The sequence below is a fragment of the Nestor notabilis genome, unplaced genomic scaffold (assembly GCF_000696875.1).
Source record: "Nestor notabilis isolate BGI_N333 unplaced genomic scaffold, ASM69687v1 scaffold9013, whole genome shotgun sequence".
NCBI classification, from domain to species: domain Eukaryota; kingdom Metazoa; phylum Chordata; class Aves; order Psittaciformes; family Psittacidae; genus Nestor; species Nestor notabilis.
In genome coordinates, this window is record NW_009923292.1 from 19,734 (window position 1) to 30,268 (window position 10,535).

The following is a 10,535-nucleotide window of genomic DNA, read 5'->3' on the forward strand; positions in this document are numbered from 1 at the left end:
ATTTACATAAGAGGAATAGTTGTGTACACAGGTCTTGGTGGAGGCTCCAGAGACCTCAGTTCTGCACACAGCCTTTCCGTCCATACATCCATCCCTCCCTGTCCTTTGTTTTTTGCCTGGTGTTTCAGTTTTGGCAGGTCTAAGAGAGTAGAGTAAGAATCCTTATGCCCTCTCTGAAGAACACCTTGACCCTCTTGGGTGGCTGCTACCTCCGTAGGATTTGCAAGGAGCACTTAGACCAGTTTGCACCCAACTCCTGCACTGAGACAGAAGCTAAACCTGCTCCTGTGTTTGTGTCGGACACAAACCTGGCTCCAAGGAGGGAGATTTTCCTTTGAAAAGCTTGATTGTAAGAGTTTTTATGGAACAGCGGCAGTGATTGTCCGGCACTATTTCCATCACATTCAAGCACAATTGCTACACTCGCTTTTAAACACTAAATGTAAAATGATAGTTAAAAAAAAAATCTTTATTATTTGACAGGCTCTAAAGGAGCAAAATGTTCTGGGTAATCACTTGTGTGGGTGACAAAGATGGATACAGCAGGGATTTGCCAATTTGACTGAGAGCTGAACCCTAAAGAGCATGCCTGCCCAGAGGATTAACAGAACACTTTAATCCCAGCCACATCCTCCTCCCTCCCCCCCAAACCTCTCCATCCAACCCACTTTCAGCAACACAAAAGTGGCCTCTTGACAAAGTGAATATTCCAGCTGCGGGATGATTCCTTTTGGTCCCAAAGCACAGCTCTGTGCCACCGCTAACAAGGGGAAATGATTATCACCCGCTCGGAAAGGGAACTTACCCTTTGTACAAGCTATGCTCCTAACAAAACAAGAGCAACCCAAGCGAGCGAGGGCTCTGCAGAACAGCCACACGACTAACTCTGGGTTCTGCATGTCCCGTGCTCTGGGTCACCCAGCTCGTTCCTTTTCAACACAAGTTGCACTGTGGAACTGATGCGCAGCTGAAGGTAAAGCTTGAAGAGATGCTAAACTTGAGCTCATCTCTTTCAGTGATACTGTCTTGATTTCAGCGTGCTAAAAATGAAGAAAAACATTAAGAGAGAATGTCTCGCTCCGTGAAAAATGGATTTTTACCTTACAGCATGAGGCCAATTCTTATTATCATGAAAATTCACCTCAGTCTATTTGACTGTAGCAAGGAATTATGATTAGCAAATCAAACCAACCCTGTTTTCCAGGGTAAAAGCTTTTAATTACACACACAACAATACGGGACTATTAAGATTCTGTTTGAAGTCAGTTCAGCATTATTTTTTAGTGAGGGGTGGTGGCTTTTTTCCCCAAACTACAGACCTGAATCTGAAATGATCCATCATTACTGCAACATCACATTTACTGGAAATGCGGCTTTGAAAGTCTCCAAACTACTCTTGAGCATTTGGAAAATGAAAGGCAGCATTGAACGCTGCCAGAAAGTCAGAGTAAGCAAGGCCACCACAGCACAGAGCTACTTCAATACGATTTTCACAATGCTGAGGACTTGGATAGAGCGAGTAATCTGTGTTAGAAACAAAAAGCCACGGATCTCTGCAGCTGGGAAGGCATTGTTAAACAGAGGTGAGGTGACAGTGGTTTTGGCACAAACAGCACTGCAGCGCAATGGTATCTGCCCTGAATGCAGCAAAGAAACCCAGGAGAATGCAAGTAAAAGGAAATAAATTAAAGGCAAGTCCTTCTGCTCCACACACAGGTAGGTAAGTAACCCGCACTTCTCTTTGCAGGTGAAGAACCAGCATCAAGCCAACTTTTGCAAACAGGCAGTGCAGTGAAGAAACAGGACTAATGTTTATTGTAAACACGAGGAAAACAAACACCTCATTTCTGTCACTGCATGAATTCAGTTCCTGTGGGAGGCTGGAAAAGAAGAGCTTGCCGTTCTCCATCCATGCAGCTACAGAGGATCTTGCACACAAATGTGGTAAACTACAACACTTACAATATGACTTGATATTATGTGTTTGCTCAGCTGTTTTCTTAAAAAGTGATTTTCTCAGCTGGTCCTGAGACACATCCTTTTGTGTCCTTTGGATACAAAACATTCATCTTCCCCGTGAATTACGGAAATTCAGTCTGTTTCTAAATAGCTGCACCAAATAAATAAATAAAAATAAAGGAGTCGCTGGTGTCAGAGCTCCTCAAAATGAATGTGCTGCTTTCCCAGACCAACCCCAAGTGTTTGGCATCTGCAAGAAGGTGCAGCAATAGGAATCCAGTGTGAAAAGAACATTTCTGTTCCCAGTGCAGCTGCGCCTGGGTCTCGAGCCCACCGAGACCTGAGCTGTGGCTGCCAACTCACCCCATGAGCTGAACTATCACCAGCGGGTAGCAGCGCTTGTCCTCAGCGCTGATGATGACCTGGATGGGAAACACACTGTTCCTATGATCCAGTGTGGGGTCTGGTTGTCATTTCTCCCATTCAAACTACAGGGACAGTCCCTCTGTAAGGCAGCATCACACCAAGGTGTTTGAAAGAGATCCCGAAACACACAGCCAGCAGAACATCGGCAGGTCTGAAGCTTGGCGTTACAGTTTTGTAGTGCAAACAGGAGCTGAGGGACTGTCACTGCTCTTTGTTACAATTCTACTGTCATTAAAACTCCGGCACTGAAAACTCAGTCCAGGCTAAAGCTTGGCAGGCCGAGAAATCCATGCCCACAGCAGGAGTGGGTTGTTAAATCTAAACCCACAGAACCCACAAAGGCAAGGGCTGAGCCTGCGGGGTGTGCATGCACTGAGAAGCGCACTGTGTACACAGGACTGACCCACAGAACACACTGAAAGAACAGCCTCCAAGATACCAGGGCAACACTAGGAACAACGTGTGCACTTCCTGACCACCAGACAACCTGATTATGCTGGATTCAAACTATGGGTGAAACAGTTTGTTTCCTCAGAAGGCACAAGTGAAATCTCGTTACTCTAGTTTGAGAGCCAGAACTATCTGCCATAGGAGAAAAGCAAGACGGATGCGTAGCTGGAGCCCTGAAACCCTCCTGAGGCAGTCCTGCAGGGGAAAACGGAGAGCACTGCACCAACAGCATCACCTCCCGTTTTATTTTATGAAGTAACTTGGAGGTATTCACGGATTTAAAGCGAGCTGGATGCAACACCAGAGCACACTGAACGAGGGGCTCGGATCTCAAACTCACCCCCTTCAGGGCTAGTCTGAAGTTCCGGTTTTTCAAGCTTTTCCTGGCAAGGCTGGTTTTCCAGTAGGAGGCTGAGGAAAGCCTGTTGGCACTACTCCTGCCTCGCCCTGCTTGTACACATGCCAGGGGAGGACTCTGGAGAGGAACTAAATCACACAGAAATCAACCCAAACGCAACCGCTGGTGCCTGTGTTCCTCCCTTCCTCGTTTTCCAAACAGGGAAGGAGTTTTAGAGCTTATGCAGTGCTGCCATTTGGCAGATTTTATTCCCAACTCTGTTGCCTTGTAGATACTCGTTTGATCTGGATAATCAAGTTATGAACGGATGAAACAAACCCCTCCACCTTATATTGCAACAGCACTGCAGGTTTCAACTACAGCTCTTCCTCCGGCAGCCCAAAACCTGCACCTTTCCCAAATTCCTTTCAAAGTACAGAAACATGCTCAATATGAGCGTGACAACAATGCAATCAGGACACCTTTTTGGGGGGGGAAAGGCAGATAAGAACTGGGCCTTGTGACACAGGAAGGGTGGGGAGGTTTTTCTTCCTATGGCTGGGCTCATTAAAGTCCCATTGTGTTTATTCCCCAGCTTAAACCTGAAGTCTCATTACATTTCACTAAACAATCCCATGTTAATAATAAAGCCGCAGGTTTCCTGCCATGATAGATAGGCTCTGTTTGCAATTATTTAAGGAGAAAGCATATAATTACATACAGCTGGATTAGGCTGATCAAATCCCTGTTAGTGCCTGTCAATATACACATAAAACAGTGTGACATTAATGTAAACTCATTTAAATGCAGAAAGTTTAATTAAGACTTAATACAATTACAGAGACAGAAAGTTTTGCACAGTCTAACCACAGAGTTTCCCAGCAAAAGCACCTCCTAAACACAAGCCTGTTTTGCTCAATCAGTTCTGCAACACTGGTTCTTGCTATTTATTGTGCTCCTATTTACAATCCTACTGCACTTTACACCAGCTCAAAGCTCAGAAGCAAAAGCAAATGCTGTGGAGCCATGTGTTTAACAAAGTCCATTATGAGCAAGCTCAGGTAGACAGGGAAGGATAGCTTAGAAGTTCCTCTACAACATTCAGCAAACAGCTATGGATCAATACCATAGTTCAACCACCATAAAGTGCAAGTGACCTTCTCTTGAAGCACTTAGCAAGACAGAAACATTGCATCCCCCTCCATAACAGTATTCATATTCTCTCGTCTCATTTATTCCTGCACAGCCTCCCTTTCCACTCGGGTTGTTTCTAAAGCAATCTGCTATATGCACAGTGCTCTCAGTCACCAATGATACACAATCATGCATTGACCCCAACATGCTTAGCACAAAATATCAGCGTCATTCCCTGCCGAACAGATCCAAACTATTCCTGCTTGTGCGCTGCCTAAGCTGTCTTTTTTGGCTGCCCAGAGAAGCTGTGGCTGCCCCATCCCTGGCAGTGTTCAAGGCCAGGTTGGACACAGGGACTTGGAGCAACCTGCTCTAGTGGAAGGGGTCCCTGCCCATAGTAGAGGGTTGGAATTAGAGGAGCTTTAAGGTCCTTTCAACCCAAATGATTCTGTGACTCTGTGACCTGGATGCGACTGAATTCCTAACCACAGGTGAAGTACATGGAATGCTCAGTATGGCATACGAGCTCCTGGAAGCCCACACATGCAGCACCAGGGATATGTGGCCATGGATGCCGGGTGTCCTGTTGGTCCACGTGCATTCCCTTCCCCACTCCGCTCTGTGACACTGACTCTCCTTGTTCTGTGTGTGCACGTGTGTTATCTCTATTTCTAACCCAGACACCTTCACTGTTTCTGTGCAAGAGACTGAGACTAAAAGGGCCAGGAGTGCCACTGCAGAGCTCCTCTCCACCAGCAAGCACGCTTGTGCTTCTCTACATGCGCACTTTGGCTATTTCTGGCACCCAGCGCAATTCACTGCTCCCCAAAGCACCCATTTTCCCACACTAGGATTTCCTGGTGTGCTCCTGCCAAATTACATCAATTTGAGGGTCTCGTTAAAGAAAAAACACAGCAGATTTCAATTCATTTTTAATAGTCTCTCTGCCAGTTGTGCCTGCTGCTCTGATCCAGTGTACTTGAAAACTTTGCTGCTCAGCTCAGCTCCTCTCTGCAGAGGCCCTACGGTGTTCCAAGGATTCCAGATAATACCACACAGCAACACACAGGAGCCTCACCAGACCCTTAAGCCAACAAGGCAGCAAAAATTCTGAGCGAGTCCATCTCCCAGACATGATTTTTTCCTGCAGTTTTCGTCAACTGGGGAAACAAGGAAAAGCTTGAGGAAACATAAGCACAAGAGAGAATTACAGCGCGATCTGCTGGAAAATGGATTAAGATTCAATAGTGTATTAAAACTGACCAAAAAACTTAAGCCCTCCCGTGTTCAGTCACACCCCTCCAAAGCTCTTGGCCAAGCTCTCTATGCTAGAGACAGATCTCTGATAGATACCATGTTCTGAACAAGTCTATCACTTATTCTGGTTTCTGGCCCCTTTCCTTTGGCAGCACAGCTATTTGAGTCACCCTTCTAACCCAGAGCTTCTGGTAATTTTTCTTCTCTGTTCCACTGCAATTCTTCAAAGCATCATAAAGGCAGATTTAATAAGCACCTCAATTTGTATTGCCTTCTATTTATAATACTGCAAGCACCTGCTGCTGCCGAGATCTACGCAGGTATCTTTCTTACTTTGTATAGATTAAGTCAGATTAATATTAATAGTTTCACATTTTAGAGCAATTTCAAGAAACATTGCCCCAAGCTGTTCTGTGGGTCGGTTAGAGGGTTTTCTTTTTCATCTTTGGGGTTTTTTTATCATTGGGTTTGTGGTGCAGTTGTTTTTTCCCCCACCTCCATTTTTATTAAGATGCTGCTGACCAGCTCTTAAAAATAAGGCTCATTTTGCTTCATTGTTCACATCAGCCACATTCAATAGTATGTCTCCTGGAATACTCAGTAGATCCCCCATGCCAACGAAACAGCAGGCACTCAACAATTAAACCAGTTCAAGTTGTACCCTGAATGCACAACAGTGTCAGTCAAGGCAGCACGGGGGCCCATGGGTGGTTTGGGAGCTGTGGGTGTGCAGGGAATGGGTGTTTAAAGGCGCCTGCCCATGATAGAGTAGACAGAGGGTTTGGATCACGTATTATCTGACCTTCTCTCAAAAGGGGGGTATATTAGCTTTTAATCTCACCGAAGTGCCTGTGAACACCAAGTGACAGCTAAGGCTGCACAGTACAGAAGTTAAGTCCCACGTCTGACCTTTCAGTGGGACTGAGGATTCATGTCCTCAGGCATCTCTTCAGAGCCTGTCTTCCACAGCTTACCGGCAGAATATTAATGGCTGCACCCTGGGCTGTGGACTTCTGGTACCTACAACATCCACACCAATTGTTCTTGCTGTTATTTCATTTAACACCACCACAGATGGGAAGTTTAATACAGTGGGGGGAAAGAAAAACATAAATAAATAGTGATGCAGTGCAAGTAGGTGAGTGAGATGAGGAAGCTCAGGCAGAAAGAGCAGGAGAGCCCCCTCGGTGTGCAAGGAAAGAAGCAGGAACGAAAGAAACCTGTGCATGGAAGAAAAGCTGCATGAGGTGAAATAAAGACTGAAACGAGTGGATGGAAGAGTCAATCCATCAGAGCAGACAGACAGCAATGATCAGTCTCACCTCTGCACTGTGTTTATTTACTCTTAGTGGCTGCCAAGTGAGGTTCATACTGCTCATCCATCTCCCACCTATGTATCTGGGTGTGATATAGCACACTCCTCCACAACCAGCCAGGAGAGCTTCAGGAAGAATTCACAGGACATTCTGAGTTAATTTCATCTCAAGAGTGACTCTCGATGCCTCGAACTCCTACTCCAGAGGGATGCTATGCTATTTACCTCTCTGCAGTATTTAACATGGGCTTTACAAGGGTAAAGCGCTCCCATTAAAAGTGGGCATCTTTTCGAAGAAAAGGAAGTCTCGTTGCTGTTATTATTCAGCCCAACCTTGCCAAGATGAGAAAAGCATGCTCAGAAATACATAAAACAGTTTTGAAACTGTTTTTAATCACTTCTGTTGAAAAACTAAGCAAATTAAAAGGCAAACATCACTGTAAGGTATTCAGTATCATGCCCTCCTCTTACTTATCTATCAACAACAAAAGCTCAATACAGCCATTATCTTGGGAATTCATAGATTTTAACTATTAACGTGAGAGAGATGATGATACAGATTTGGTCACAAAACAAGCGAGACACAGGGACCTTGCATGTCATTTAAAAAGAGGAGATGCATCTATCTTTTCAGCCTCTGTCTGCAGCTTCCAAATTACTGTCCCAAAACATCTGTAACCTTCATGAGTTCTCATCCTCTTCCACGATTGCTTCTTATCATGCGGGGAGGTTTTGAACTTTTGCAACAGCTACACTGAGCCATGGGCAGACATGCTATAGATACCCCAAGCCGATAGCTAATTGTGATTTTCAGTCTTTCAAGCAAATAGGACAACTTAAAATGGCAAACATTACTCTATCTACTCATCCATAAATTAGGAGTGACAATAGCAGATTATTACTCATTCACTCAGAGCGTTTGTTTGGCCCTGAGAGAACTGGCTTTACTCCAAGAGCTGGCAAACATTGGTTAATATACATGTAAATGTTTTATTCCTCTCAAAGTAAGCAATTTCACAAAATGAAATACCAAATGAAAGACAAGCTCAGTTTTTCTGCTGATGCCTGTCTCGGATGCAGTGCTGCTGAAAGCCTTTGCAAGCTTTTTCACACCGAGTCAACAGGGAAAAAGCCACCTTTTCTTTTGAGAGCGAGACAATTTCACTGTGGAAACATGAAAGCTTTTATATAAATATTAATCATCCAAGTTGTCCTGGAGTTAAATGGATGGAGACTGGCTTACATAAGGTTGCAGTACTGACTTAGTAATAGCGAGATGTACTGAAATGGTTTTGCAAACACTGCTCCAAACAGGCTGTTCCTCAATATAAGAGCTGCAGTGCCAGAAGTAGATTCAGCGACCCCAATATTTAATCTGACAGTACTATAAAATAGCACTTCACTCCCAAGAGTGAAAAGGTGCATTTTGTCCTTTGAATTTGTGGTGCAGGCATAAAGGAAAAGGCAATTGCTATTTTCCTCAAAAACTGTCACTAATTTGAATTGGAAGGAAGCAGGGAGACTGAGAAAAGGGATGGAGGTTCAACGCAGAGAGGCAAATAAACCGAGTACCTGAAAACCTGGCAGTGGTTTAACAGAGCCTCTTAGTGCAGAGCTTTAACGTGTCCAGAACCTGAATATTCTGAATAAAGCCAAGTGCAATGCACCCATATCTTTGAGCATGGGCTCTCCAAAACCCAAGAGAACCAACAAGCCCATTTTGTGCATTTGGAGGCGAGGACAGTACACACCACCTCCAGCAGGATACTGGGAACCACCTTTCCTACAAAGGGCTAGAGATACCAGGAGATACTTAGATCTACATAATCCTCCTATGACGGAGGCCATCAACCATTGCTTACCCCTCTGTCCAACAGTGAGGTGAGATTTATCTCCCCCCCTCCTCCAATTAACCGAGCCTTGAAACTAGAACTACAATCACAAAGCAGAAAAGGCAAAAGGAGAAGCATGGCCTTTTAGCGTGGGTACTGCACTGTATGCAGCAGCTCGCTTTGCTTGAGGGCACACTAAAGTGGGATGGTAGCAACAGGTCAAAACTGTTCATAAACCTCTAGACAGAAATGAAACAGTATTAATGTATTTCAGAAGAGCAAGTTTAGAATGAAAAACAAAACAAGGTAGAAAGCACTGGCTAAGATCACAGTAACTTGATGGAACCCAAGAGCAAGAAGTGTGCAGCACTTAAAAAACCCCAACCACCAGGACTGCTGCAGTCAAAATTCACCTCCTTCAAATGAAAGGAAAGATGAAAGATGAACAAACACTGATGGGAAGCAACACCATCAACAGAAGGCACCTTCAAAAGATACAGGACTATGTACATGTTGCAAGAGCTGACGGGAAGTTCAGCTCCCATCTGGCTACTTGCTGCAGTTGCTGTTACAGGGCTCCACAGGATTCATCCAGGTCTCTCTATGGACACAAATATCTATGGATATGTAACAGACAGCAGATCTGCATTTTATAGAAATAAATCATAGAATGGTTTGGGTTGGAAAGGACCTTAAGATCACCTAGTTCCAACCCCCCCTGCCAGGGCAGGGTCCCCTTGTACTAAACCATGTCACCCAAGGCTCTGTCCAACCTGGCCTTGAACACTGCCAGGGTTGGAGCATTCACAACTTACTCGGGCAACCCATTCCAGTGCCTCACCACCCTCACTGTGAAGAACTTCTTCCTTATATCTAACCTAAACCTCCCCTGTTTCAGTTTGAAGCTGTTACCCCTTGTCCTACCACTACAGTCCCTAATGAAGAGTCCCTCCCCAGCATCCTTGGATGCTCCCCTCAGATACTGGAAGGCTGCTCTGAGGTCTCCACACAGCTTAGAATTGCTCTTCTTCAACATTCTCCATTTTATCAGGAAAACAATTTAGATTTTACAGGCTATTACATTAAAGCTACTTTTGACATCTTATTCATATTTCCCTCCCAAAATTCTATGGATTTCTTTTTAACCAGCAGAAAATTACAGAGCTGGTTATGGCTGGAGCAAGCTCACTGACCAGTACCTGACAGTACTTTGCTTTGAACCTTGAACCTAACACTGCACTTTTCAGTGCAGCTTTCACACAAAGCAGACTCTTCCCTCTTCTTGTATGCTGCTGCTTACATGACACTTTCAGATCTCACAAGGAGATCTGCTGAATGGAAGGGCAACACAACAGAGCAAGACAGGGCCAGGTTCAGCACGGAAGAGGATTTTAAAATGTATTACAGGGCATCACTTCGATGCTCGGTGTTATACGTGGCTGAAATGAATATACATGCCAGGCCGAGCTGCAAGAGAAGGCACCTCTAGAGAAGGTGACAGCACTGTTACCAGGTAAGCCCCCAGTTAGACAGCACTGATCACCACACTGGACAGAGGTTTAGCTCATCTAGAGAGCAGACAGCTAATCGGATTCCTTAATGGGCTTCTCTCAGTTTCACTGTGGCTGATGCATACTGTGCACAGGATTTGGAAAGAGGTTTTTCCCCAAATAGCACATTCTGCTCTACTACAGCCTTCTGTTACCATCTTGGCTTATGCTTATATAAAGTACCAGATGGAAAGCCAGAAGTTACATCAGCAGTCACTAAGAGGTTAATCATTAAATTCAAGCTATGCCGGAGCAGTGACAAAGCTGACCTCTTG